The sequence below is a fragment of the Oryctolagus cuniculus genome, chromosome 16, assembly GCF_051225735.1.
Source record: "Oryctolagus cuniculus isolate XC-2025 breed Fujian yellow rabbit chromosome 16, ASM5122573v1, whole genome shotgun sequence".
Classification (NCBI taxonomy): Eukaryota; Metazoa; Chordata; class Mammalia; order Lagomorpha; family Leporidae; genus Oryctolagus; species Oryctolagus cuniculus.
The window spans coordinates 46,478,892-46,506,612 of NC_142882.1; the positions used below are offsets into that span (position 1 = coordinate 46,478,892).

The 27,721-nt window shown below is 42.6% G+C and overlaps 2 long non-coding RNA genes across 2 annotated transcripts; both read left to right on the forward strand.

Annotated features, from left to right (window-relative positions):
- Window positions 1-3,942: 3,942 nt before the first annotated feature.
- On the forward strand, window positions 3,943-16,367 carry LOC149121726 (uncharacterized). Its single transcript, XR_016222459.1, has 2 exons — window positions 3,943-4,092; window positions 15,925-16,367. It is a non-coding gene; the product is annotated as an uncharacterized LOC149121726 (long non-coding RNA).
- A 1,452-nt stretch (window positions 16,368-17,819) lies between these two features.
- On the forward strand, window positions 17,820-20,213 carry LOC127492656 (uncharacterized). The gene is made up of 2 exons (XR_007922318.3): window positions 17,820-18,831; window positions 19,894-20,213. It is a non-coding gene; the product is annotated as an uncharacterized LOC127492656 (long non-coding RNA).
- Window positions 20,214-27,721: the final 7,508 nt, after the last annotated feature.

Below are 27,721 nucleotides of genomic sequence, written 5' to 3' on the forward strand. Positions count from 1 at the left end.
GGTTCAGCCTGGCCCAATCCCGGTCATTGCAGCCATTTAGGGAGTGAACTAGCAGATGAAACTTTCTCTCTTTCTCCCTCCCCCTCTCTCCCTCTCCCCCCGCCCCAACTCTGCCTTTCAAATAAACAAATAAATCTTTTGTTTAAAAAATGAGCTTATTTTGGTGCAAAAAAATTTTTTTCATAAGACAACAAAGATACATATTATGAAAAAACAAGGCCTTCCAGAATTGTTCTTGCACCAGCTCATAGTTTGAGTTCCATTTCTCTTGAACTTCCCAAAGCTCCCTTGTATGTTCAGCTAATCTTACAAAGTCCACTTGGGACTTTTTTATCACTGAGGTCAGTATGATTTGTATACTCCTGCCTGATGGCAGTTTCAGCCAGCCCCAGCCTGTTTATGTGACTCCTGTACTATAACCTAAGAGTATGGAGTCTTCTTTCATCCTCCCTCCCTGTCCACGTGAGCTGCAAGACTTGGGTCAGGTTATCTGCTGTGTTCCCCCTCCCTTTAGGCCCTGTAGAACCTAAGTTTTCAAGACAACTGGTGTCTGCCTCTCGTCACTGGTTCTGACACCATCCTTTCTCACCCTAGGCTAGCCCCTAGTACCTAATGTGCCCCAGCCATCGGCTCAGCCACGGGGCTCTGAGCCCTGCTGGAGCAGAAAACGGTGATCTTGTGATCTGTAATCACTCAGAAGCGCACATCACAAAGTCCAAAGCACACACTCACTTCAGCAGCAGCACCTGTGGACACTGGTGAGACATCAAGTCTGAAGTTGATTAATTCTCAGGGTTCTGTTTTTGACATTCCTAATGTCGCATTTATTTCCAATCACATCTGATGATTTTTCTCCTGAACTCCAGATTGTCACATTTAGCAGCTTCATTGTCCTTTTGCTTTTTAACCAATACCTTAGACACATTTTTAGTACATCATTTAATTGCATGGCATAGTGTTTGTTTTGCTTTGCTTATTTTAAGTTAAAGGCATTAACATTTAAAATATATGCTTAGAAAACTAATAGGTTTTTTACAACTGCACACTAGCTTTTAAAAATTTTTTTAAAAATTCATTTATTTGACAGCATGCCTAGCCACTGGTTCACTCTTCAAGTGCCTACGAAGGCCAGGACTAGGCCAGGCCAAATCCAGGAGCCAGGAACTTAATCCAGGTTGCCCATGTGGTAGCAAGAACACAGTTACTTGATCCATCAGTGTTTTCTCCCAGAGTCTGCATTGGCAGGAAGCTGGAGTCAGGAACCAGATGTGGAACTCAGGAACCTTCATCTGGGTGTCTGAGCTTCTAGGCTAAACACCCACACACGCACAATGTTTAAAAGCAACATACCTGTACTCAACATCAAAGATATTATCATAAAATAAATAAAATAATTACTAAATGACAAAATTACTATCCAATTTCCAACTTAATTTATTCTGCAATTACACTCATTTATCCATTTCTTTTGTTGCTCAAAGCGCATCAGAGTTTGAGTCGCAGGAAAACCTCCAAGCAGACATTCTTTGTTCAAGGCCAAAGACATAAAAGTACAGTGAAATACCAAACGTTTCTAACTATTATTTTCCTTTAGTGTTTATGGTCACTGAAAGCTGTATCTGAAATAGATGGCATAGCCCCAGTGTTCACTGGCACATGTTGTCTGGTACAGTTTTTAATAAGATTCTTAGAGTGTGAAAAGGATTCTGATGGAGTTTATAATATGAAGAAATGGAAGTCAGACTTTAATCACACACACCAATGAGAAAAGTTCTCAGGGATTCTTCTTTGCTTCCTTTTGTAGCTAAAATATAAAGCTTATGGAAATTACCCTTTTGTAAATGTGATACAATAACCTCTCAATCATTTTCACTAGTAAAACAGAAAATGGATTTGAAAAAACCAACAAGGCAAATAATCTAAAACTTGTCAAAGCATAAAGTAAAGCCATTCCAATTTGAGTGAGTCCGATAGAGGGTACTTGCCTAAATATGGTTACTAAGTTTATTGTGTCAAATAACTGAGTGGGATCCCTGGTAGAACCTTGATTTTGCATGTCAGCTCTCTTAACATTAATCATAACAACTTCAAGTTGCTTAAATACCTTTATCTTTATTAGAATCATGCAAACCATCTCTCTTGGTGTGCTGGGACTGGTTTGGACTGGCTCTCCAGGGCAATTGTGGGAATTTTTAGAATTTTTCTAGATGATTTTTCATGATAGCCATTTCTTAAAGTTTATAAACATAACTTAATGACTTATATAACAAGTAAAGGTAAGTAAATACTCAAAAATCATCACTTCTAGTGATTTAACTACTTCTTACTATTACAAATGATTTGGAGGTTACATAACGTGTTGTACAGCAAAAATACTATAGAGTGGTGGACCCAACTCTATTCATTAATATCCTGTTGGTAACATAAAATCAGCTATGATAGGAGTACTTACACCATGGAAAGTAGCAAATACTACAAACCAAATCTTGAATTACTGTTTTGTCTACAGTTTAAAAAGTGATCAAGAAAAAAAAATTTAAGATTTCTTTCTTTTTTTTAAAGATTTATTTTTATTTATTTGAAAGACAGAGTTACAGAGAGAGATAGAGACAGAGAGAGAGGTCTTCCATCCGCTGGTTCACTCCCCAGATGGCCGCAATGGCCGGAGCTGCGCCAATCTGAAGCCAGGAGCCAGGTGCTTCCTCCCTGTCTCCCACATGGGTGCAGGGCCCAAGGACCTGGGCCATCTTCCACTGCTTTCCCAGGCCATAGCAGAGAGCTGGATCGGAAGAGGAGCAGCTGGAACTAGAACCGGCACCCATATAGGATGCCGGCGCTTCAGGACGGGGCGTTAACCCGCTGTGCTACAGTGCTGGCCCCAAGATATATTTCTTTGAAATGCAGAGTTACAAAAAGGCAAGGCAGAGAGAGAGAGAGAGAGAGAGAGAGAGAGAGAGAGAGAGAGAGAGAGAGAAATCTTCCATCCTGGTTCACTCTCCAAATGGCCATAATGGCTGGAGCTGGGCCGATTTGAAGCCAGGAGCCAGAAGCCTCTTTGGGTCTCTCACGTGGGTGCAGGGGCCCAAGGACTTGAGCCATCTTCCACTGCTTTCCCAAGCCAAAGCAGAGAGCTGGATTGGAAGTGGAGCAGCCAGGACTCGAACCAGGGCCCATATGGGATGCCGGCACTGCAGACGGTGGCTTTACCTGCTATGCCACAGCGTTGGCCCCAAGAAAATGGTTTTTTTTTTTTTAACTTTTATTTAATGAATATAAGAAAATGTTAATAATGCATAGAGAACTTCAAAAAGTGTCGTGATTGACTGTTATATAGTGAATAACAAAAAAAATTGAAGAACCATCCTTCAAGGATTCCAAAACAATTAACCAATTCAGCAAAGAAATTGCATACACCAGTGACAAGTGAAGTACTTGTTAATGAAAAGGAAGCTATCAATCAACATTCTTATTTGTTGATTGCAACTACAGTGTATTGAGGATGCAAGAGTTCAGCCAAAGTGTTAGAAGATAATCAATTTACTGTATTAAATTCATAAAAATAATTAACATTGTATCATTTTTAGTGAATTGTGTATGGCTCATTCCTTGTACCAGTTTAAATAAATACTTAAGTTTTCATGAACATGCATTTTTCCCCTATTATCGTATTTGGTTGGTAATGATCTAAAATAATTTCCAGATAAAGGTTGAAAAAGGTAATTCCTTGCCATTCTCTCTGTTGCCTTGGCTCCCTGAAGCAGGAACCCATGGATGTTGTTTACAGTGTTGCAAATGTTCCAGCCTTTTTCTTCCAGTTACACTCTGCCTCTCTTATCTGCCTGCCAAGAAAAGGGTTATGGAATTCAGATTCGATCGATTTGCGCACCAGCGATTACCAGATTGGCAGGGCCAGAAAGAACCCTGTTCTGGGTTTGCTAGGTCAACAGTCACTAAGCTGGTCGGGCTGCCAGTCTGCTGTCTGCCACGTAAAGGAGGTATCTACCTCTGCAGCAGGAGGAAGTGAGACCGGGAAGCCAGAGCAACAAAGACAAGCAGAGGAGAGCAGCACACAGAGCACCCGGCCTGCTGGTGGTGAGTCTCCAGGTCCAGCGCTTCCTGTGGCCACCAAGTTATCACAGGATCTTCCCAGCTGTGTGGGCAGAGCTGTTCACCTTTGCCTTATGACAATACAAGTTAACTGTTTGTATTTGTGATTTTTTTTTTCAAGATTTACTTATTTATTTGAAAGGCAGAGTTACAGTGAGAAAGGGAGCAACAGAGAGAGAGGTCTTCCATCTGCAGGTTTACTTCCCAAATGGCTGCAACTGCCGGAGCTCAGCTGATCCAAAGCCAGGAGCTTCTTCCAGGTCTCCCACGCAGGTGCAGGGGCCCAAGGACTTGGACCATCTTCTGCTATTCCAGGCCATAGCAGAGAGCTGGATCGGAAGAGGAGCAGCCGGGACGTGAACAGGCACCCATGTGGATTGCTGGCACTGCAGGCAGAGGCTTAACCTACTACACCACAGTGCCGCCCCGTATTTGTGATTTAGACTGGGGTTTCACACAGGTCCCTGTGCAGTTCACGGGCCGGCTTCAGTGAACCTGCGAGCTTCCAGGATCTTCGTGCAAGAGCTGTGTGTTTGTGTTTAAGCACATGTTTCCTCCCAGGAACAGGGTTCAGGGCTTTCCTCGGATTCACAGAAGATCTGTAAACCCACAGGAGCCGACAAGAATTTCTGCGTCAGATTTTGCTCAGCATTGTAAACCCCATTGTGGTTACAGTCAGCAGAGTCTGAACTTGACTCTGTCTTTTCTTGGTGTTTTTAACCTAGATTTCAAGGCTCCCTAAGAGTTTTAAATCCCCAAATCACTCACTTTTCATTTAATTTCTTCCTTGTTACTTTCTTCGCATACTAGCCTATTTGTGTATGTGTGATATTGTTAGCACATCTCTCAAGAGAGACTAAAATAAGAAGCACTTGTTATTCACTTAGGAAATTTTAAAGATGAACATGTAATATGAAGCCAGTATTCCATCGAAACCTAAAGTAGTTTATATATATATATATATATATATATATATAATCTTTAGAAATAACTTCCAAGGAAATAATAGCAGGCATTAATTTCAAATTTACAAATTCAAATTTGAAAAAAATTTCTCAGATGTTTTAAAATTACTTTTAAAAAGGCTTCTGGGTTAAGAGTCAGTTAAATAAAGTTTTAGGATAGGAGGAATCTTTTTTAAAAAAAATTTAATTATTTATTTGAGAGGTAGAGTTACAGAGAGAGAGGGAGAGGTCTTCCATCCACTGGTTCACTCCCCAAATGGCTGCAACAGCCTGAGCTGAGTCTATCTGAAGCCAGGAGCCAGGAGCTTCTTCCCTGGTCTCCTAGGCAGGTGCAGGGGCCTAAGCACTTGAGCTGTCCTCCACTGCTTTCCCAGGCCATCAGCAGAGATGTTGGATCAGAAGAGGAGGAGCAGAGACTTGAACCGGTGCTTATATGAGATGTTAGCACCACAGGTGGAAGCTTAGCCTACTATTCCACAGAGCAGGCCCAGGATAGAAAAAACCTTTATTGAGGGCCAATTAAAACTGGACTCAATATGAATGAGAAAACAGTAAAACACAAGATACCTATCTTGTTCTCTTGTGATGTTAGCTGTCAAGTTCAAAATAATTGCAGCTGACAAACAGCAAAATACAGTGTTCCCAATACCATGTATTCGATACCTTTACTTTGGAAAAAGCTGAAGCAATTTCAATGGATGATTTTTGTCTAAGAAAGTAATTTATTGCGTGGCTAATCATGCCACAGAAAGCTGTGCAGGCTGTGCTCACCTAACTGAAGCAGTACTTTGTCAGCCTCTATAAGAGTTTTGAGTGATTGTACCTACGGCACAAAAAAGAAAGCATGCAGATATCCTTGAAACATAATGTACACAATAGTCATATGGCGATTTCTTTGAAAATAAATTTGGTTTGAAAATTAAATTATGACACATTCAAGTTTCTAAAAAATAAAAACTACCCATCACAGCCAATAGCCAACGTTATAAATATCCTGTCAAGGCCAAGGTGAATAAAAATGCTTAAGCTTACAACTTATCCATGAATACAACTAGATGAAAATATCAGGCTAAATGGGTATCTCTAGGTAAAAGAGCTTTGAGGCTACAGCTATAAAATTAACTGTACTACTTTCAGAAAAAAATCATCACATTTAAATGTGTGCTCTTAGTTGAAATTTAGTGTTTCTTCTCTATGTAAAGAGGAAGAATATGTGGTATTTCTTCGTCTTATAATTCATTGAGTTCCAGTTGAGAATGATTAATCTGTACACAAAAAAAGAAATTCTGTCTTTAGTTCTACGGCTTCAGAAGTTTTTGCCTGTTTAATGGTTAGTTGGGCTAGTCTGATCTTAAACGCTGGCTCAGATTCTTGGAATCTCTGTCTACACAAACACCTCTTATGCTATTGACTGTTTTAATGCAGACAAGTTGACAGACAGGTTGATAAATAAGCATGACACAGAAAGTTACAAAGACCTTGCTCACCAAACTAAACCAATATTTTGCCATCCTTCACACAGTGTGTATGCATATTGTGTGTGTATGTATTGTGTATGGTGGTGTATATATGTATTTGTGTGTATATATGTGTGTGTAGCTAAAATAAAGTACTGGGTACGATAAGATTAAGGAATTGGCCCCTGAATGTTTCCGCTGACAGAATGAAGATTTTCAGGGCTGGCACTATGGTGTAGCAGGTAAAGCTGCCCAGCCTGCAGTGCCAGCATCCCATATGGGCACCGGTTCTAGTTCCAGCTGCTCCACTTCTGATCCAGCTCTCTGCTATGGCCTGGGAAAGCAGCAGAAGATGGCCCAAGTCCTTGGGCCCCTGCACCCAGTGGGAGACCTGGAAGAAGCTCCTGGCTCTTGGCTTCAGATCGGCGCAGCTCCAGCTGTTGCGGCCATCTGGGGAGTGAACCAGTGTATGGAAAACTTCTCTCTCTGCCTCTGCCTCTCTGTAACTCTGCCTTTCAAATAAAATAAATAAATCTTAAAAAAAAAAAAAAAAAAAAAAAGAATACAGGCTGGCGCCGCGGCTCACTTGGCTAATCCTCCGCCTTGCAGCACTGGCACACCGGGTTCTAGTCCCGGTCGAGGCACCGGATTCTGTCCCCGTTGCCCCTCTTCCAGGCCAGCTCTCTGCTGTGGCCAGGGAAGTGCAGTGGAGGATGACCCAAGTATTTGGGCCCTGCACCCCATGGGAGACCAGGAGAAGCACCTGGCTCCTGCCTTCGGATCAGCACAGCGCACCGGTCGTGGCGGCCATTGGAGGGTGAATCAACGGCAAAAGGAAGACCTTTCTCTCTGCCTCTCTCTCTCACTTTCCACTCTGCCTGTCAAAAAAAAAAAAAAAAAAAAAAAGAATGCAGATTTTCATGGTAGTTGATTACAACAGAAGTACACATATACTTGGTTTGAAATGTTCAGCTCCAAGAAAAAAATGAAATGCAAAGAAATCTAGTTTGGGAGAAGAACTACGTGCTATTATTCTTTGTTATCCACTTACTGAAATTATTCATTTCCTTCTCAAGATGCCTTACCCTAACATCAAAAACAACCAGGTATCTCAAACTAAGGAATATACTGTATTTAAGTCACTCTTCTCATGTCATGAAGACAAACTTTTTATTTTATTTTATTTTTTTAGAAGATAAACTTTAAGAAGGCAAAGTAGGAACTGGCGCTGTGGCATAGTGGGTAAAGCCACAGCCTACAACGCCAGCATCCCATATGGCATCAGTTCAAGTCCCAGCTGCTCCACTCTGATCCTGCTCACTGCTAATGTGCCTGGGAAAGAAAAAGCAGAAGATGGCCCAAGTACTTGGGCCCTTGCACCCACTGGAAGACCCTGTAAGAAGCTCCTAGCTCCTGGCTTCAGCCATGGTTGTTGAGCTATCTGGGGAATGAATCAGTGGATGGGAGATCTCTCTCTCTCTCTCTCTCTGCCTCTGCCTCTCTGTAACTCTGCCTTTCAAATAAATAAATAAATAAATAAATCTTTTTGTTTTTAAAAGCAAAGTAAATAACCAACAGAGCCATGTGGCAGCTGCTCACACCAAAGACTTTACTGATGCTGAAGAGTTCATAAAACACCATATACTTACCCATGACAACACCCATAAAAAATTAGAATATTTCCACCTTTATACTTTGAGGAAATTATAAGCAGATGATATTCAAGCTCTTTGATATATCTAATGCACTAACTCCATGGCATATAAAAAAACTGTCCAAAAATAAATAATGAACAGTATTTTAAGCATTTAGGAAGTTTTGGGAGTTTCCTTTTTTTTTTTTTTTAAGATTGATTTATTTATTTGAAAGGTAGCAAAATAGGAAGGGGCAGACAGAGATTTTTTTCCATCCTCTGATTCACTCTCCAGATGGCCACAATTGGCCAGGGATGGGGCCAGGCAGAAGCCAGGAGCCTGGAACTCCATCCACGGGTCTCCCATTTGAGTGGCAGGGGCACAAGCACTTGGCCCATCTTCTGCTGCTTTCCCAGGTACAACTGGGACCCTAACCAGTGCTCAAATGGGATGGCAATGTCACAGGTGGCAACTTAAGCTAGTACTCCACAATGCTGGTCCTGGCCTTTAGGAAGTTAATACTGTATTTTAGGAGAGAAGTGGTGAAACACCACCGTCTACTTCATACATGCTACTTAGGTATCTGCTTAAGTTTTTCCTCCACATATAAAAAGCTGAAAATAAAAAACAGTCAAGGCCACCATTTCCTGAAGAAGAGCAAACGCTGACACCTAACATGGCTGTCAGGATTTCTGCCAGAGGCCTGGTGCATTGTCCTGTCCTGCCTGAACTCTGTTTTTTCTTCTACCTATTTCTCATTTGCAAGCTGATGTTCCCACAAAATAACAGCATAGCTAAAATAACAACCCTGGGCCTTTGTTCCTTTTCTTAATTTGATAAGTTTTTTAAAATTCTACAACCTTTTTTTTAAAGATTTATTAATTCAAAAGGCAGAGTGACAGAGAAGAGACATAGAAATGGAGAGAGATCTTCCATCTTGTTCACTCCTGAAATGGCCACAATAGCTGGGGCTGGGCCAGGCCTAAGCCAAGAACCTGGTGCTCCAACCAGGTCTCCCATTTGGATGCAGGGGCCCAAGCACTTGGGCCATCTGCTGCTGCTTTCCCAGGCCAGTAGCAGGGAGCTGCACTGGAAGTGGAACAGTTGGTACTTTACCCTGCACTAATGTGGGATGCCAGTGTCTCAGGTGGTAGCTTAACCTGCTACAACATGATGCCAACCCTCTCTGAGGCTTTTTAGAAAACAGATACCCAGGCACCACTCTACACACAAGCCTACATACCTGTATTTAAAAGGCCCTAAAAATGGAAATATGAGGCTACTTCAGAAAAGTGAAATTAAAAGTGTAAGTTTGGGGCTGACACTTAGCATAGCAGGTAAAATCACTGCCTGCAGTGCCGGATCCTATATGGGCACCAGTTCTAGTCCCAGCTGTTCCACTTCCAATCCACCTCCCTGTTAATATGTCTGGGAAAGCAGCAGAAGATGGCTCAAGTCCTTGGGCTCCTGCACCCACATGGGAGACCCGGAAGAAACTCCTGGCTCCTGGTTTCAGATTGGTGCAGTTCTGGTCATTGCGGCCATCTGGGGAGTGAACCAGAGGATGAAAGACCTCTCTCTCTCTCTCTCTCTCTCTCTCTCTCTCTCTCTCTCTCTCTCCCTGTCTCTGTGTAACTTGTCTTTCAAGTAAATAACTAAATCTTTTTTTTTTAATGTGAGTTTATTTTGGTGGAAAAGGACTTACACTGCAAAAACAAAAATTGTAAAACATGGAAAATGGTATATTAAAACCTTCTTTCCTATATTTATACTTTGTTGACACCAAAAAACTCATACTTTTAACTTCATTTTTCTGGAACTTTTTGAAGTGTCCTGTCCATTTCTATAACATGATGAGCCAGAAGCATCCATAACAACTTGAGGAACAAGTAGGGGAGGCCTACTAGATCTACTGCTATTCAACTTTGGCCAGAAGTATCAGCCAGTACAATCCTGCAAGAGTGAATAAGCAGAAGTATCAGAATTCGGGAGAAAAAGGATAAAACTGCATCTAACGATATCTAATATGTTGGCATACATAGATCACAAACAAAAAATCCATGCCAAAACTATCACAAATAAGAAAAAACACGTACTAGAGAAGCAGATATTAAGATGATATTGGGGGGGGGCAGCGCCGTGGCGCAGCAGGTTAACGCTCTAGCCTGAAGCGCCAGCATCCCATATGGGTGCCAGTTTGAGTCCTGGCTGCTCCACTTCCAATCCAGCTCTCTGCTTTGGCCTGGGAAAGCGGTGGAAGATGGCCCAAGTCCTTGGGCCACTGCACCCAGGTGGGAGACCCAGAAGAAGCTCCTGGCTCCTGGCTTCGGATCTGCACAGCTCTGGCCGTTGTGGCCAACTGGGGAATGAACCATCGGATGGAGGACCTCTCTCTCTCTCTCTCTCTATGCCTCTCCTCTCTCTGTGTAACTCTGACTTTCAAATAAATAAATAAATAATAAATCTTAAAAAAAAAAGATGATATAGGGGCAGGTGCTGTGGCATGGTGGGCTAAGCCTCTGCTTGCAGTGCCAGCATCCCATATGGGCGCCAGTTCGAGTCCTGGCTGCTCCACTTCCCATCCAGCTCTCTGCTATGGACTGGGAAAGCAGTAGAAGATGGTCCAAGTCCTTGGGCCCCTGCACCCACGTGGGAGACGCAGAAGAAGCTCTTGGCTCCTGGCTTCAGATTGGCGCAGCTCTTGCCATTGTGGCCATCTGGGGAGTGAACCAGCAGATGGAAGACCTCTTTCTCTCTCTCTCCTTTCTTTCTCTGCCTCTCCTTCTCTCTGTGTAATTCTGACTTTAAAATAAATAAATAAATCTTAAAAAAAAAAGGTGGACACTTTTAGAAAAGTGGCTCCCAAGACTTTAAAAAAAGATAAGATATAAAAATAATAACCTTCACAGAAATATTCACTACTAAAATATATGTTGGAAGAAAAATGGTTATAATAAAGATAGAAAAAAATAAATTGAAATAATCTTAGCAAAAAATGTGCTATAAATCTATGTAAGGAAAGCTTAAATATTCAAATTCTGAAAGTAGACCTGAAGTAATGGAAAGACATCCATTGTGTTTTCAAAACAAATCAACAACAACAACAAAAACCCCTCATTATCACAAAGATGGAAATTCCCTCTAAGTTAGCCTGTAAATTAAATGTGATTCCCATTAAAATGTCCAGAGCTGGTTGCTGTTATTTGATGAACATAGGTTAATTCTAAAGTTTATGTGGAAAAATAAACATGCAAGAATAGGTAGGGAAACTCTAAATAAAGAAAATCTAATGAGTGAGACTAACATTATATAAAACATACTATACAGCCTCTATAATTAAAAAGTAGGGTGCAGATACATGAATAGACAGACCAACAGAAGAGAATCCACATCTAAAAATAGATCCAAGTACATATGGAATTTAGTAAGTGATAAAGATGGTAGTTAAATCACTGGTGGAGATGATGGATTTAAACAAAAATTGTATTCACGGATGAGCATTTGCCCTGGTGTTCACACTCTGGTTTAAGATGCCCACATCCCAGATAGAACCAGCTGGGTTCAATTCCCAGCTCTGCCTCTTGATTCCAGCTTCCTGCTGATGTGCACCTTGGGAGGCAGCTGGCAATGGCTCAAGTACTTGACTAGGATTGAGTTCCAGGCCCCTGGTTTCAGCCAGGTTCAGCACTGGCTGCTGCAGAAATTTAGGGAGTGAACCAGTGGATGGAAGATTCATTTCTCTCTCTCTCTCTCCTCTCTTTCTCTACTCTCTTCCCTTGTAGATAAATACATAAATAAATATTAAAAATATCAATTTATAAAGCACTAGAAGAAAATACATGAATTCAACTTTAAAAAATGGGTGTAGGGAGAAATTCTTCCTAGCTATGACTTGAAACCTAGATTAGTAGAAAATATTTTACTCCACAGCTCTTATTGCCATAGGAATCTGTATCAAAGGGGAGACTGAGCCCTTCCTCCCACAGCCAGAAACTTCAGCCCCAGGTGTCTGGGATGAATCCTGCAACCATGGGACCAGCATCCAGGAGCACCCAAGCAACCTGGGCAAGCTCTGCCCCCTACAGTGCCACTCACTTCATTCAACTGCGATGCTGCCGTTGCTTCCCTACCTGGTTATGCCACCAAAGTTGACGCCGCTAGCCTGCTTCTTTGATTCTAGAATTTACTGCCATCTTCCCACCAAAAGGCCACAATCCCACATCCCACACCATTGGCTACTGCCTGGGGACCTGCTGTGAAAAGTAACACAGAACCAGACTGCCATCAAATTGTCTTCTGGTGCTTTCCTTTCCCTGTCCACACCAGATAGGACCTGATGTGACACAGACCCCTTTGCGTTGCCTGTCATGTCTATAATTACGGCACAAGTGACTCTCTCTAAATAGCCACTCCTGTTAGAAGCAAGCCCAGGGTTTCTTTCAACCTTGCATTCAGGCTGCTGGCCTGGTTTCCTCAGCATCTTATCTGCAGGAAGTCATTCTTCTCCATGACTTTCCCAATGCAGTCCTCCTGTCTTTCTATCTCTCCATGGTCATGCCTTGTTGCTAGAGCTAGATAGCTAGAACTGTGTCCTCTAACCCTTGGCTGAATCATCAAATCGCTTTCCATTAAGACAGTAGAAATTAGCAAGGGAAATAGTGGGGTCTTTGCATGCAACTAGAACGTGGAATGCAAAGCACAGATTCGTGAAGCACAGGATGTGCTGATGAGTCACTTAATGTCTAACAACATACAAATTAGTATTTTGATATTTTGCTTGTCGTAGCTTGGCCTATCAGACTTAACCACAGGCTAGTTAAATGACAGGAAGTCAATTCAAATGACGAGTTAGTTCATGATGTAAGGTAAATTGTCGTTTTGCTTCTCTGTGTCCTGTTTACCTGCTCTGAAAGATCAAAGTACGGACCTACTTCATAGGGGTGTCGTTGAATTAATTTTTGAAGATGCTCTGAAAACTCCCAAGCCTTTCTCAAACACAAAGGACTAGGACGTCTTCCTTGGGAGCTATGTTACTGAAAGGCAACAGGGTTTTTAAAAAATCTTTAAACTGTAGTAAATCTAGAGGAGAAAATAATGATTCATTTCCTTCCCTTAGTGTTACAGTATTTCCTACTGATGTGTCCTCATGCTGTCATGCTAAAGAAATTGATAAAAGTATGAAACTTCACATCAAACAGGAACAATTTCAAAGTTAATCATTGATGGAAGGGACTTCCAGGGAACAAGTACTCAGGTGGCCCAATTTACCCTTTAGATTTATTTATTTATTTTTAAAGATTTATTTTATTTATTTGAAAGACAAAGTTACAGAGAGAGGTAGAGAGGTCTTCCATCCGCTGGTTCATTCCCCAATTGGCCGCAACGGTTAGAGCTGTGCTGATCCAAAGCTAGGAGCCAGGAGCTTCTTCTAAGTTGGGTGCAGGGACCCAAGAACTTGGGCCATCTTCTACTGCTATCCTAGGCCACAGCAGAGAGCTGGATTGGAAGAGGAGCAGCTAGGACTAGAACCAGTGCCCATACGGGATGCTGGCGCTTCAGGCCAGGGCTTTAACCTGCTGCCACAGCGCCAGCCCCACCCTTTAGATTTATTGATATGTTTATTTTCATTTTATTTGAAAGGCAGCAAAACAGAGAAAGAGAAAAGAGAGAGAGATCTTCCATCCACTGGTTCACTCACTGAGTGGGTGCATCAGCTGGAGCTGTGCCAGGCTGAAGCCAGGAACCAGGAACACAATTTGTGTCTCCCACATGGCTAGTAGGGACCCAAAGTACTCTGAGCCATCTTCTGCTGCCTCCCAGAGTGCACATTAGCAGGAAGCTTGAATTGCAAGTGAAGAGCCAGGACACATATCAGTCACTCTATTATGGGTTGTAGGTGTCCCAAGAGGTGACTTAACTACTACGTCACACACTCACTCCATTCTTTAAATTTAAATGCAGATGATGATGAGATGATGATGATGCTAGGAGACATCTAATTAGCAAAAACTGTGTTCTGAAGCTATTCCAAGTCTTTTTCCATGTGTTAACTTTTCAAATTCTCTAGACAACTTTTATTGCTCTCCCTGTCTGATAGATAAGAAAACAGGGGCACAGAGAGTTTGGTGTTGTGGCCAAGGCCCCTCGGCAACCATGGTGGGTCATGTCCACCGTATTCCTGAGCACTCTTGCAGCACTCAACTCTGAGATGAGAACAGTACTGCAAGGTCCTGCAAAACTTCTGCTCTGCAGCCAGGTTAATACAAGATCAAAGTGAACTACAGAGAAAAAATTAACCTGAATCCAGTGTTTTCCTAAAAACTGTTATCAACAGTACCCTGTTGACCCATTTATTTCCTAATCCAGCTTCCCTCAAGATTACAAGAGATTTCTGATGCTTTGTCAGGAACAATTGTGGAAGTGACTTTTTGGGGGTGCACAGTGTAGTGGAAACTTTGGCCCACATTTGATGTCGATTCCTAGAATTGAGACCGAGATAAATGCTGCCACAGGTCCACCTGACTGACCACAGCAGTCCCCTTGTTTCTTCTTTGCCCGTGTTGGGATATGACAGTAAACAACAAAACTCACTAGAATGATCCCCAATATTTACTGCTCTCTCAACACCTGTAACACAAACCCTCCTGTAGCATATTTTTAGCATTCTCAAACACATTGGTGATCTACACATTAATCAATATTGATAGTGCTTCATTGTTTCCCCTACAGAATTCATTCTGAGGGACTCATCATTCTATAGCATTAAAGGAAAGCTGATATAGATCAGAACTCAAGTAATTATAACTGTGCTGTGTGAGCACTATAATTTGTTAGACTGATTGGAAAAGATGAAATTATGAAAGAACACTTACATCTACTAAAGTGGGTCTGTCCTATTATTTTTATTTGCATGGAATGTTAGACTTTTAAAAAATGGTATATTGGGGCCGGCGCTGTGGCATAGCAGGTGGAGCTGCCACCTGTAGTGCCAGCATCCCATATGGGCACCGGTTCTGATCCAGCTCTCTGCTCTGGCCTGGGAAAGCAGTAAAAGATGGCCAAGTCCTTGGGCCCCTGCACCCATGTGGGAGACCCAGAAGAAGCTCCTGGCTCCTGGTTTCAGATCAGCACAGCTCCGGCCATTGTGGCCAATTGGGGAGTGAACTAGCGGGTGGAAGACCTCTCTCTCTCTCTCTGTCTCTCCTTCTCCGTGTAACTGACTTTCAAATAAATCAATAAATCTTTTAAAAAAAATGGTGCATTTATTTTATTTGAAAGGCAGAGAGAGAGAGAGAGAGAGAGATCAATCTTCTATTAGCTGGTTCATTCCCAAAAGCCTAGAGCTGTGCCGGCCTAAAGTTAGGAGCTGGGAACTCCATCAGGATCTCCCACATGGATAGCAGGAGCCCAGGTAGTGGGTCATCACTTGCTGCTTCACAGGTGCATTAGCAGGGAGCTGGATCAGAGGTGGAGGCAGGCACTCTAAGATGGGGCTGTGAGTCCCAAGTGGTGCCTTAACCTGTTGTGCCACCCTGGGGACCTGTATCAGATTTTTATCCATCAAGTGACAGACTCCTTATAGGAAAGTGATGAAAACATGCCTAGCACTGGTCTCCTCTAGACATCTGAAACTCAAAGCCCCCTGCTGTGGTTCCTTTCTTCCTGGAAGACTCCCCACTCCATCCTTTAACAACAGTCACTTTAACAGTGACTAAGTCATTGGTTAAGTTGTTTTGTTTTTGTTTTTGTTTTTTTTTTCAGGATTTGCCACCAAGCAGCCTTGAATCGCTTTCAGCCAAGCATGCGCAAAAACGAGAACCAGCCCTACAGATGACTCCAGAACCAGAGTTGTGTCCCCCACGGAACCAGAAATTGGAGAATGGGTGGAAGTAGAAGAACTGCCAGCTTCAGGAAGCAAGGGGAATGAATATGACAACATCTACTCACTGCTCTCGTCTTCACCCAGATCCACACAGGGTCCCACCGCCCTCAGAAAGTGCCCCAGCCTTGTGGCCAAGACCCTGCTTCTTTTTTTGGTTCACCCCATAAGATTTTCCCCAGCCCCTCACTTGGGGAGACAGATTTGGATTTTAGCCCTGTCTCTGAGATGGCCAGCCGCATGTATAAAGCCTTTCTTGTCCCAAAAGACCAGTGACAAAGATAATTTTAGTAGTAAACCTGTCTTGCAGGTTAAAAACGCTTCACTAAGCATTTGATTTGTATGATCTCAGCAAACACTCCTCAAAAAAAAAAAAAAAAAAATCCATGGTGCAGGGCGGGGTGGGGGGGCAGGGGGCGGGGCTGGAGCTGTGGTTTAGTGGACAAGGCTTCTGCTTGGGATGCCAGCATCCCATATGGGCTCCAGTTCATGACCCGGCTGCTCCTTTTCCAATCCAGCTTTCTGCTTATGGCCTGGGTAAAGCAGTAGAAGATGGCCCAAGTCCTTGGGCCTCTGTACCAGCATGGGAGACCTGGAAGAAGCTCCAGGCTCCTGGCTTCTGAACAGCTCAGCTTTGGCCATTGTGGCCACTGGGGACTGAACCAATGTGGATAAAAGACCTCTCTCTCTCTCTCTCTCTCTCCCTGTCTCTCAATCTCTCTGTCTATAACTCTACCTCTCAAATAAATAAGTCTTTAAAAAAAATCCATGACCCATATCTTCTCTACCCCCCACACATAGGGAGGGGTCTTCAAGAAGTTCATGGAAAACTCCACATTATCTCTTTTTTTGTAATTTTATTTAAGTTATACAAGTTTCAGGTATGTCATATATATAGATTTAGGAACATAGTGATATTTCCCCACCCCCAACTTCCCTCCCACTTGTACATTATCTTTTAATCCTATTTTCCAAGAACTCTTGGAAGTAGCTCCATCTACTTACTGTGTGTACTAATAGATGGCAAATGTATGTGTACATTTACCTTACTTCCCCACTATATAAAGAGCTGTCTCATTGAAATGATTTTATGAAGGCTGTAAAAGTTCTTCTGGCTTCCCTACCTCGACATGCACTACTCCCATTTGTCATTTGTTTCCTATAGAAAGAATCTTTGTTCTCTAAGTGTTTGCTTATTTCTCCCAGTGAGTTCTATCAGGAAAAACGGACCTGACATTCAGCAGACTTCTCCAGGAGTCAAAAATTACTAGATCGAACAATTAGGAGAGATTAGAGGAGGGGGAAGGGGATTTGGGAGCTCAGGATCTTTATCAGTACAAACAGCAGCAGGGTCAACAAACAGATCAGGTGGGAAGGGACACAACCAGGAGTATAGAGGGAAAAAAGATACAGACTTAACTTTGGGTTGGAATCTTTTTTTTTTTTTTAAACTTTTATCTAATGAATATAAATTTCCAAAGTACGACTTATGGATTACAATGGCTTCCCCCCATACCGTCCTTCCCACCCACAACCCTCCCCTTTCCCACTCCCTCTCCCCTTCCATTCACATCAAGATTCATTTTCGATTATCTTAATATACACAAGATCAGCTTAGTATACATCAAGTATGGATTTCAACAGTTTGCTCCCACACAGAAACATAAAGTGAAAAATAATAGATGACTTTTTTTAAATGATGATGAAATCAGAGCAGACCTATTGTCATGTTTAATCCCAGTGAGAGTCAAGTTGGGAATTGATAATTTCTTTTTTTTTTTTTTTTTTTTTTTTACAGAGGATCAGTTTAGTATGCATTAAGTAAGGATTTCAACAGTTTGCACCCCCATAGAAACACAAAGTGAAATATACTGTTTGAGTACTCGTTATAGCATTAAATCTCAATGTACAGCACATTAAGGATAGAGATCCTACATGAGGAGTAAGTGCACAGTGGGTTGGAATCTTAACGCTGGCTAAAGGCTATCGCCATTTCATACAAAGGGAACTGGAGAGGTCTGGAACCACTTGAAGTCACACAGGTGGCAGAGCTGGGGATCAGCTGCGGTCTGTCTGATTCCAAAGCCCACCATTTTTGTTCTCCTGCAGGGCTACCTGGACCCACCGTGCTCTTATCCTGCTGCCATCTGAGATGAGCTGACTTTATTGAGCCGAAATCAAGATTTTCCTCACATCTCTTGGGATTCATAGCTAGGAGGAGTGGAGGTAGGAAGAAAAGCCGAGAAGCGCCGAGACACAGAAGCAGCCCATGTGACCAGTGACTAAGTCTGTGGACTCTGGAGCCTCATGTTTTGGAGTTCAAATTGCAACTTTCTCACTGACTGTTGACTTGGACAAATTACTTAAACACTCTGTGCATAGGTTTCCCTATCTGCAGTAAGGAAGCCGTAATAATGCCTCCTCCTTTGTGGAGCTGTTTAGCAATATGAAGTCACAAATATTACAAAGCATGTGGAATAATGCCTTCCACACAGCAAGTGTTCAGCTCGCGGTTGAAGATATTTCAACATACATGGCGAGACACTAGTGTTGTGGTTGGACAGCAGGGCGGAAAGCAGCAAGAGAGCAAATTAATTAAAATCCTCAAAAATAGAGAAAAATGGCTTAGTGAAAGAGAGAAGAAAGAGGGTGGACACACACATACTGGCCAACGAGTCGACTGAACGTATAAGGAGCAAATGGCAAGCAGTCAGTGGAGGAATGAGCTGGGGCAGCCCAGAAAGGTCTAGGGAGTGAGTCTCCTTTTTTTCCAGCAGAAGCAGTGCCAGGTGAGACTTTGCAGAGGAAGCTGTGCAGTGCAATGACACCTGGCAAGAGCTGGGAGGAGATGGGGGGAAGCTATGGAAACAGAATTAAACACAAGTCTGCCTTCAAGGGGGTCTGGGCCTTGGGGGGCTCCCAAAAGAAGAATAGGAATGGCAGAAAGGAATGTTGAAAGAGCATTTTGTGGAAGAAAAGGATGATAGTGCATTTCTCCTGGGAAAGTGGGTGGGGAGAGCAAGAATGAAGAAGTACTGGAGTAGAGGAAAGAAGTAAGATGTTATACGAGGCAGAAAAGTCGATGACCTAGTATTTCCATGTAGCAAATGACAGAAAGACGAACCAGGTATGTGGCCAGGGTGGAAAAATAAGGGTGGCCAGGTGACAAACATACAACACAGGATCCTGCAGGAAAAGTGTTAGAAATCACTCACCAGTGAACTCTCATCTCACCAATGCTCTCTGACCCTGAACAGCCAAACTCTTCTCATGGCACACACACAGAGTCAAAGCTTGTCTCTCACTGAGAATGAGTGAGCTGTCTTGAAATCCCTTTCACACTTGGGGTGAGGTGGGAGTGAGCTGTTTGCAAGGTATTAAGCTGCCTAGGTTGTGTTATGGCTACTCCGTGCATTTCAGAAGTTCTGACAAGGATATGCTTCTTAGGGTAACCTAGTTAAGGAAGTGGGGTATCAGCCTCCCAGACCTTACAACAATTATCTGGCACATCTAACTCAGAATAGTTCAATTACATTTTGACAGTGATCCGAGGGTGCAGCAGAAGCCCCCAGTACAAGGGAATGTAAGTGTGGGTATCCAGGAAGAGTGAAGCAGGAAGGAAAACAGGTTATCATTGCAAGCATTGGGTTGGATATATTTCTACTCTAGGAATTTATGACATAGGACATTTTTAACCTGGCCCTTTGTTTTTGGAGCTTTTGCATATGTTAATATGTTAAGTATATTTTCCTTGAGACTGTTTCTATAAACACTGTCAATAATTACTAGCTTATTTTGTTTCTGATTGTCTTGTATGCTTCTCATACTCCACCCCCCCCCTTTTTTTGTAGCACTTTCCAATCTCCAGAGAAACGGACTGTAGAAAAAGGATTGAATGGACTCTACAGTAAATGTCTCGTGAGCACCTGTTAAATATGCCAGACTTTAAATTCTCAAGACTAATATAATCATTTTCATTTTACACGTTGAATCAAATTCAAATTTCAACTCTAGGTGGCAGTTTACTCCATCACTTACTTGGGTTCTGTTAACAAGCAGTAGATTCATTCACAGTTTTTCCATGAATGCATAATTTTGTGTAAAATTTAGTCCCTGGCTCTTGGTATCTGTTAAAAATAGATTTGATTTTAGGAATAAAATCATGGCTTGAGATGCAGGTTTCCCATATATCATGCCATTCTTGATTTCACTAAGTCGATAGCAAAAAAGAATAAAGATGTACATTTTAACCAACTTTTTAAGAACGAATATAATCCTCTTAATCATGGCAAAAGTTACGACAAGGCTGTGTTTCTATCATGAAGAATAAAATTTAGCATGAATAATTTTCCCATGAATATACTAATTTTCAGAAGTAACACCTATATCCAAAACTCTAGGTTTTCTGAGATTGTTTCAGGGTGTTGATTTAACTGAAGGAAGATTGTCCTGTAAGAAAGGAAAATGACTCGTTCTATGTTTCTTTGCAGTTCATTGATGAGAATTGCCAAAGTCAAAGCATAATTAGGTTGCCAAGGTCCCAAATACACATGCTGTCCATCAAAAGCAATGCCTCCCCCAACCACTTAACCCCACATACACACAGATGTGTGTGTGTGTTGTTGTTGTTGTAAGAGTTCCAACAACAGGACACACACAACTCCTGGGCAATCATCAAGTCATAAACCTATTACACTGCACGTTTCTTTCATTTTTTTTCAGCCCTAGATGGAGAAAAAGATGGATTTAAACTTTATCCTAAAGTTAGGTTTTCTTTAAAACGCAGATGATAACCACCTACTTCTCCATATTGTTGTGAGCATGATATAAGATTAGGTTTGCGCACATTGATCAAGGCCTGGCCTTCTGGGGTCAGTGATTCTCAGTCTCATTAGTCATTTTTTATTAATAAGGGATTTCCACTGGAATCTCAAAGGGACTGGTCAATATGACAATCTCACGAGGAGCTTTTCTTAAGGAGTTGCTGGCCTTCGGCTCCCTTGAACCTATGCCTGGCTCCGTACACTCCTATGTGTAAAAGGAACACAGGAAAAGCCATATGGCATGGGCGTAGGGGGGTGAGGATATTAGTCACCAGAGTGTGAAAATTAACAGTTTCCAAAATGTGTCTAATTGTTTATGAAAACGAATACAAAACTATTTTTGTCAAAACTTGGAATGGCTTCTGCATTTCTCCCTGATATATGTGTGTTATGTGTATTTATATAGACGTGTGTGTGTGCATATATTCATGCACATATATATTTATAACGTGTGGTTTGAGAGTGAGATACACATTTTAATATCATCATCACCATCTGCACTATCATTTTATTGAATGATATTCTTCAGGGTTTGTATAGAAATCAAAGGTACCGATCCCAATAAGAGAATATCATCTCTTGGTTTAATCAAGTTCCATTCATTAATTACTCACACTAAATAGGTCTAAATAAAAATATCCTCTGTGTTACAAGGGAAGTGACCTCACGGCACAGCTTCTGAACTGGCATGCCTCAGAGGGAACAGGTGAAAGGTGAAAGGTCAGCTCATGGATTAATTCTCCCAAGCTTCAGGGCTCCCAGATGAGGCCAGAAGCAGTTGCCAGGGACACCACTTGTCCTCAGCAGTTAGGAGCCTCCTCAGTTTAACCCAAGGTACTGCACAAACATTGTTACTTGGATTCATCCTCTCATGGGTGGCAGAGACCCAGCCACTTGGGCCATCTTCTGCTGCCTTCTCAGGCACACTAGCATGGAGCTTGATCAGAAGCAGAGCAGCCAGGATGTGAACTGTTGCTTCGAAATGAGTTGCGTTGTTGCAGGTGGTGGCTTAGCTCACCACCCCACAATGCTGGCCCCTCTCCTACACTTTTCCTATCTCATTTCCACATGTCCAAATCCTGTGTGATTCTTATACAATTGTCCCTATTTGGCCCTCTTGATTCCTCCAAGCAGAACAAATCCCTTCTCTGTTTGCAGAAATATTTGTTTATGTTTAATTACTTGAAAGGCAGAGTGACAGAGAGGTAGGAAGAAAATGAGAGAGGGATAGAGAGAGCGAGCTTCCACCTGCTGGTTCACTCCCCATATGGCTGCAATAGCCAGATCTGGACCAGGCCAAAGCCAGGAGCCAGGAGCTTCATCTGGGTCTCCCATGTGGGTGTCAGGAACCCAGGTACTTGAGCCATCAACAGGTGCCTCCCAAGTGAATTAGCAGAAATCTGGATACAAGCAAAGGGACTCCATTTCAGACACTCTGACATCGGATGCGGGAGTCCCAAGCTGCAACTTAAAGTACTAAACCACAAAGATCACCACAATTCCTTCCTTTTTGAAGTAATAGCAACACTGCATTTGTCTCTATATATTGCTATTCCTATAGGATTAAGATGAACTACATGTAACTGAAAATTACCAAATTTTCTAAAATAATAGTTGCTTAAACCAGTTTTCTCCTCCATATAAATGAGGTCCATCTCCTGCATTCTTCTATCTTATCACTCTGCCTTCCTTGGAACATGGCTGTAGTCTCATGGTCCAAGATGGTTGCCCAAATTGGAACCTTTACATCTGTAATCCAACCAACACAAAAGTATAGAGTTCAAAGAAGGACATCACCTTTGCACTCTGAGGACCTGTAATCAAAGTCGATATACCACTACCATTTATATCATGTTGGAAGACTGACTCATATATCCAAATCTAGCAACCGAGGCAGCTAAAACACACAACCTTTATTCCACATGGTCATAGGCTTAGATAAAAATATAGGGATTTGGGGCTGGCATTGCGGCATAGTTCGCCAAGCTGCTGCCTCCCATATCAGAGTGCCAGTGACACTGGCCTCCCATATCAGAGTGCCAGGTCAAGTCCCAGCTGCTCCACTTCTGATCCGACTCCCTGCTAATGTGTCTGAGAGAGCAGTGGAGGATGGCCCAAGTGCTTGGGCCCCTGCCACCTACATGAGAAACCAGGATGGAGTTTTAGGCTTGCAGCTTCAGCCTGGTCTAGCCACTGCCATTTGCAAGTATTTAGGCAGTAAACCAGCAGATGGAAGATCTCTCTCTCTCTCTGGCTTTCAAATAAATAAATAAATCTTTTTAAAAAATATAATGATTATATTACTAGGGGATAAAGAGAGGAAGATATAGGGTAATTATTAATCTCTGTTTCATTTATCTGTGAGAAATATAAGCTTTTTAAAGACTCATATTTCATTGAACTTTAATATCCTAGACTCAGAAAGAGTGCCTTGTATATATTGAGTGAATGAATGCATGAACAAGAGAAGGTGTGCGGCTCTTAGTCCTCAGCCCTTTTGTTGTTGACCTTATCACTTCCAGTGACACTCACTATTCAGCTGGAATATATCTGGAGTTGTTCTTATTTTATTATGCTCACTTGACAACACAACATTGAAAACGGAAGTTTAAACATGGGGAAGTGAATTGAAAAGAGATCACTCCAAGTATTTGAACAATGGGAATCTGGAAATCATGCATGCTGGACTTCTGTTAACACTAGATTTTTTTTTTTTTTTTTTGATAGGCAGAGTGGACAGTGAGAGAGAGAGACAGAGAGAAAGGTCTTCCTTTTGCCGTTGGTTCACCCTCTAATGGCCGCTGCGGCCGGCGCGCTGCGGCCAGCGCACCGTGCTGATCCGATGGCAGGAGCCAGGAGCCAGGTGCTTTTCCTGGTCTCCCATGGGGTGCAGGGCCCAAATACTTGGGCCATCCTCCACTGCACTTCCCTGGCCACAGCAGAGAGCTGGCCTGGAAGAGGGGCAACCGGGACAGAATCCGGCGCCCCAACCGGGACTAGAACCCGGTGTGCCGGCACCGCTAGGTGGAGGATTAGCCTAGTGAGCCGCGGCGCCGGCCAACACTAGATTTTTAATATCATTATTGGTTTTGTGTTATTGCTCAGATGGCACAGATTTGAAATTTACAAATCTGACTCTGGCTGTTATTTGAAGTCCTGGGATTATCCATTGTCAATTAAAAGAAGAAATGTGGATCACATTTCTTATTTGTTTCTCTCTGGGGTCAGTGCATCTTGTGTCACCTTATCCTTGATAGCTATTTAGATTAGAGGGAAATTTCTAAAATACATCCCTCCCCCACCCCCAACTCCCTTACCCTCACCAATGAAAGATGCTGGGTTTGGAGGAATTAAGACAAAACTCCTTTAAGGTCACACGAACACTACAATTTCTAATATGATTTCCGTAGTTCCATCTAAGACTGTGATTTGGATAGAACAATGGTGAATTTCACTTTCTGGTTCTCTCCATAGGTTGTTGCTTAAGCCTCCAGAACTTCTGTTGTGTTTCACATGGAAGGTTAAAGCATTTCCTTAACAATGCACACATGCATTATTGGAAGGCTGGCCCTTGCATTTGGGCAAGAACAGGAGAGAGGAAGGGGAGTGGAAACAAAATATTATAGGATTTTAATAATAAGTTGTGTCTATCTCTGATATTTTCTCAATAATGACTACAATCTCCTAATTTTCTTTTATGTCCTTTTATGTGTTTTTCACCACAATCTAAGTTATCAATAAAACTTAGATTTTATTAGATTTTTTTTGAAGCTCAGAAATTTAATTATCTACGCCCTGGTTCGGAACATTCAAAATTGAACCCACCCATTCATTCAGCAAGTGAATGTGGAAGTCATGATGCTGATGACTAACATCAACACCTGAAGTGAGCAGTGTGCACCAGTGAATGCCTTATCAGGTTGGCTCCTAAAGACATTGATGAGCACTGGGTTCGCTCTCCTCCAGTTTCAGAGGTTGACAAGTGGTGAGCCATCGTGACGAGGTTACTGTGCTGTGTTTAGCCATGTCTGCCTTTCATTTCCAAGGCCCCTTCATAGCCACATGTTGTGGGATTGCAGCCTCAGGATCAAGCTGCAAGAAAGGAGAAGGGGAAGAGGGGCCCAGGTCCTCTGCACCAGTCTCCTGCGCTTGCTGAAACAGTGCGCCATGCATCTGCTGACCCAAAACAACAAAACCGTCTCCTCTCACAGTGTCAGAGGCGAGGAATCCGAATCAGAGTGTGGACAATAAATCAAGGTGTGGACAGGGCCGTGTGCCCTGCGAAGTCTCCATGGGAGAACCTTCCTTTATCTCTCTACCTTCTGTTGGCCGTGGTATGCATAACTCCAATCTCTGCTCTTATTCACATGGCCATCTCCCCTGTATGTCTCTGTATCTCGAATGTCCAGCTGCCTTTGTCTCATAAGGACAGTAGATTTAGGACCACGGTCCCTAAACCCAGGAGGGTCTCAACACCTTTCACCTCATCTTAAAAATAAAGGAGGATAGGTGATATTTCTTAAAAGTTAAAAATATAGGGGCTGGCACTGTGGCACAGTGGGTTAACACCCTGGCCTGAAGCACCAGCATCCCCTATGGGCACAGGTTCGAGACCCGGATGCTCCACTTCCGATCCAGCTCTCTGTGGTGGCCTGGGAAAGCAGTAGGAGATGGCCCAAGTCCTTGGGCCCCTGCAGCCACGTGGGAGACCCAGAAGCTCCTGGCTCTTGGCTTTATGAATCAGCGCAGCTCTGGCCGTTATAGCCAATTTGGGGAGTGAGCCATCGAGTAGGAGACTTTCTCTCTCTCTCTCCCTCTCTCTCTTTCTGCCTCTCCTCTCTCTGTGTAACTCTGACTTTCAAATAAATAAATCTTTTTTTAAAAGTTAAAAATATAATGGTGTTTCCAGAGGCTGTGTAGGGAAGTGAAGAGGAATGGCTGGGGAAAGATTGATGAATGGCTACCGCCTTATAGCTAGATGGGAGTAAGACGTTCTGCTGTTCTAGGGCACACTATGGTGACTATAGACAATGTTAATGCACTGTGTATTTCATGATGAAACAATCTACAAGATGGGATTTGGGATGTTTTTACCATAAATAATGTTAAATGTTTGCAGATATATTTATCCTGGTTGAACAACATACAACATATACATGCACCATATAGAACACCATAAAATGTATAGCTTTTATTACTGTTGAAATAAAAATGATTTTTATTTCACTTAATTACATCTGCAAAGACTAATTTTCTGGTTTCCTTGAGGACAGAACTTTGGGGAGCCTCTATTCAACCCACGATGACACCCCATCACTTTGGTACCACTTCCTGAAAGTCCTGTTACTACTTCTGCTTTTCTCCCATTGAATAGAACTTACTAGATGTCCACACCTAATTACACAGAAGGCTGAGCAATGTAGTATTTATCCAGGGGAGATGTACTCAGTTAAAAACCAGGAATTCTACACAAAGTACAAGCATATTTGATATTGTTTCACTAACATATTACTTACGAAATGTTACAGGCTCTTAGGACACCTTGACTGTCGCTCCCCCTCTTCGTGGAGGAACGACACTAAACCCTGCGCTGTTCTTTTGTCTGCTCGGCCCTTCCCGGGTTTGCTGCTGGTCCTTCCCAGGTTGGCTGCCAACCCCTCCACCTCCATGGAGGGGTGGCTCCCCCTGCCACTTTCCCCACTTCCGCGGAGGAGCGGCACACCGCTGGCCGGCTCTCTCGGGGGCTGCTCAGATGTTATCCGGATGTTCCTGGTGCATGTTGTCTCTCTCCTCCTTTATAGTCCTCTTCCACCAATCCCAACTCTGCTGTCCACACGCCGAGCACGCTGCTCTCCTCCAATCAGGAGCAGGATCAGCTCCTGCAGCTTATCAGTCAAACTGGCGAGAGACAGCTGCTTAGAGGTTGTTTGGGCTCTCTCTCAGCACCATATTGTGGGAGAGCAGATGCATAGAATAAGTCTTAATTCCAGTAACTTAGTCTAGTCTCAGTTGCTCCCCACACTTGACCATTTGGGTCAAAGCCCAATTCTAACTTTAGCTTTGTAGACTTTAGACAAATAAAGATGTAATGACTTCACATGAAGCAGAAACTTTAAAATCTCTGCTGGCATTTGCTATGTATTCCTAAGGTGTTTGTGAGGTTTAGTGAAGCCAGTTATGAGAGCCTCTCTGCTTCTCTTTGTGCTTCTCTGCGCCTGAAGCTAGTTCTGTACCAACTCTGAGAGTCACAGATTTGTTTTCTAATCAGGAAAGAAATAAGTTACATTCAAGAAGAAAAATCTGTGAAGCTTACAGACCTAAAATCTGGGGCCAATAAAGCATTTCTTTTTGAATGGAGCCAATTGACTACACACTCAGTCCAATCAGATGGAACCGTTGCTATAGAGAGAGGAGCAGATAAATAAAACCTTCAGGTTTTAAATGAACTGCACTACATGAAGAGCCATTTCTGGAACTTACAAAGCAGAAAACAGCCTGGTTTTCCGGGCAGTGGCTCATCGTTTATGAAGCTGAGAAGATGGAAGTCCCCGAGACATCAGAAAGAAACCAAGCTTCTCAGAGAAACTATTCTAAACCTATCGAACAAACACATTGCCCTTGCAATCAGACATTTCTTATCAGATTTGCAGTAAAATTTATTTCTTTCATAGAGATTATGTGAGGGTGGCTTTATTTTGTTTTATGAACCAATAATACGTTTGGGGTAGCCATCTTCTGCTGCTTTTCCAGGTGCATTAGCGGGAAGCAGGATCAGACACAGAGCAACTGGGACTTGAATCATCACTCTGATATGGGATGCTGACATTGCATTGCAAGAGGTGGCTTGATCTGTTGT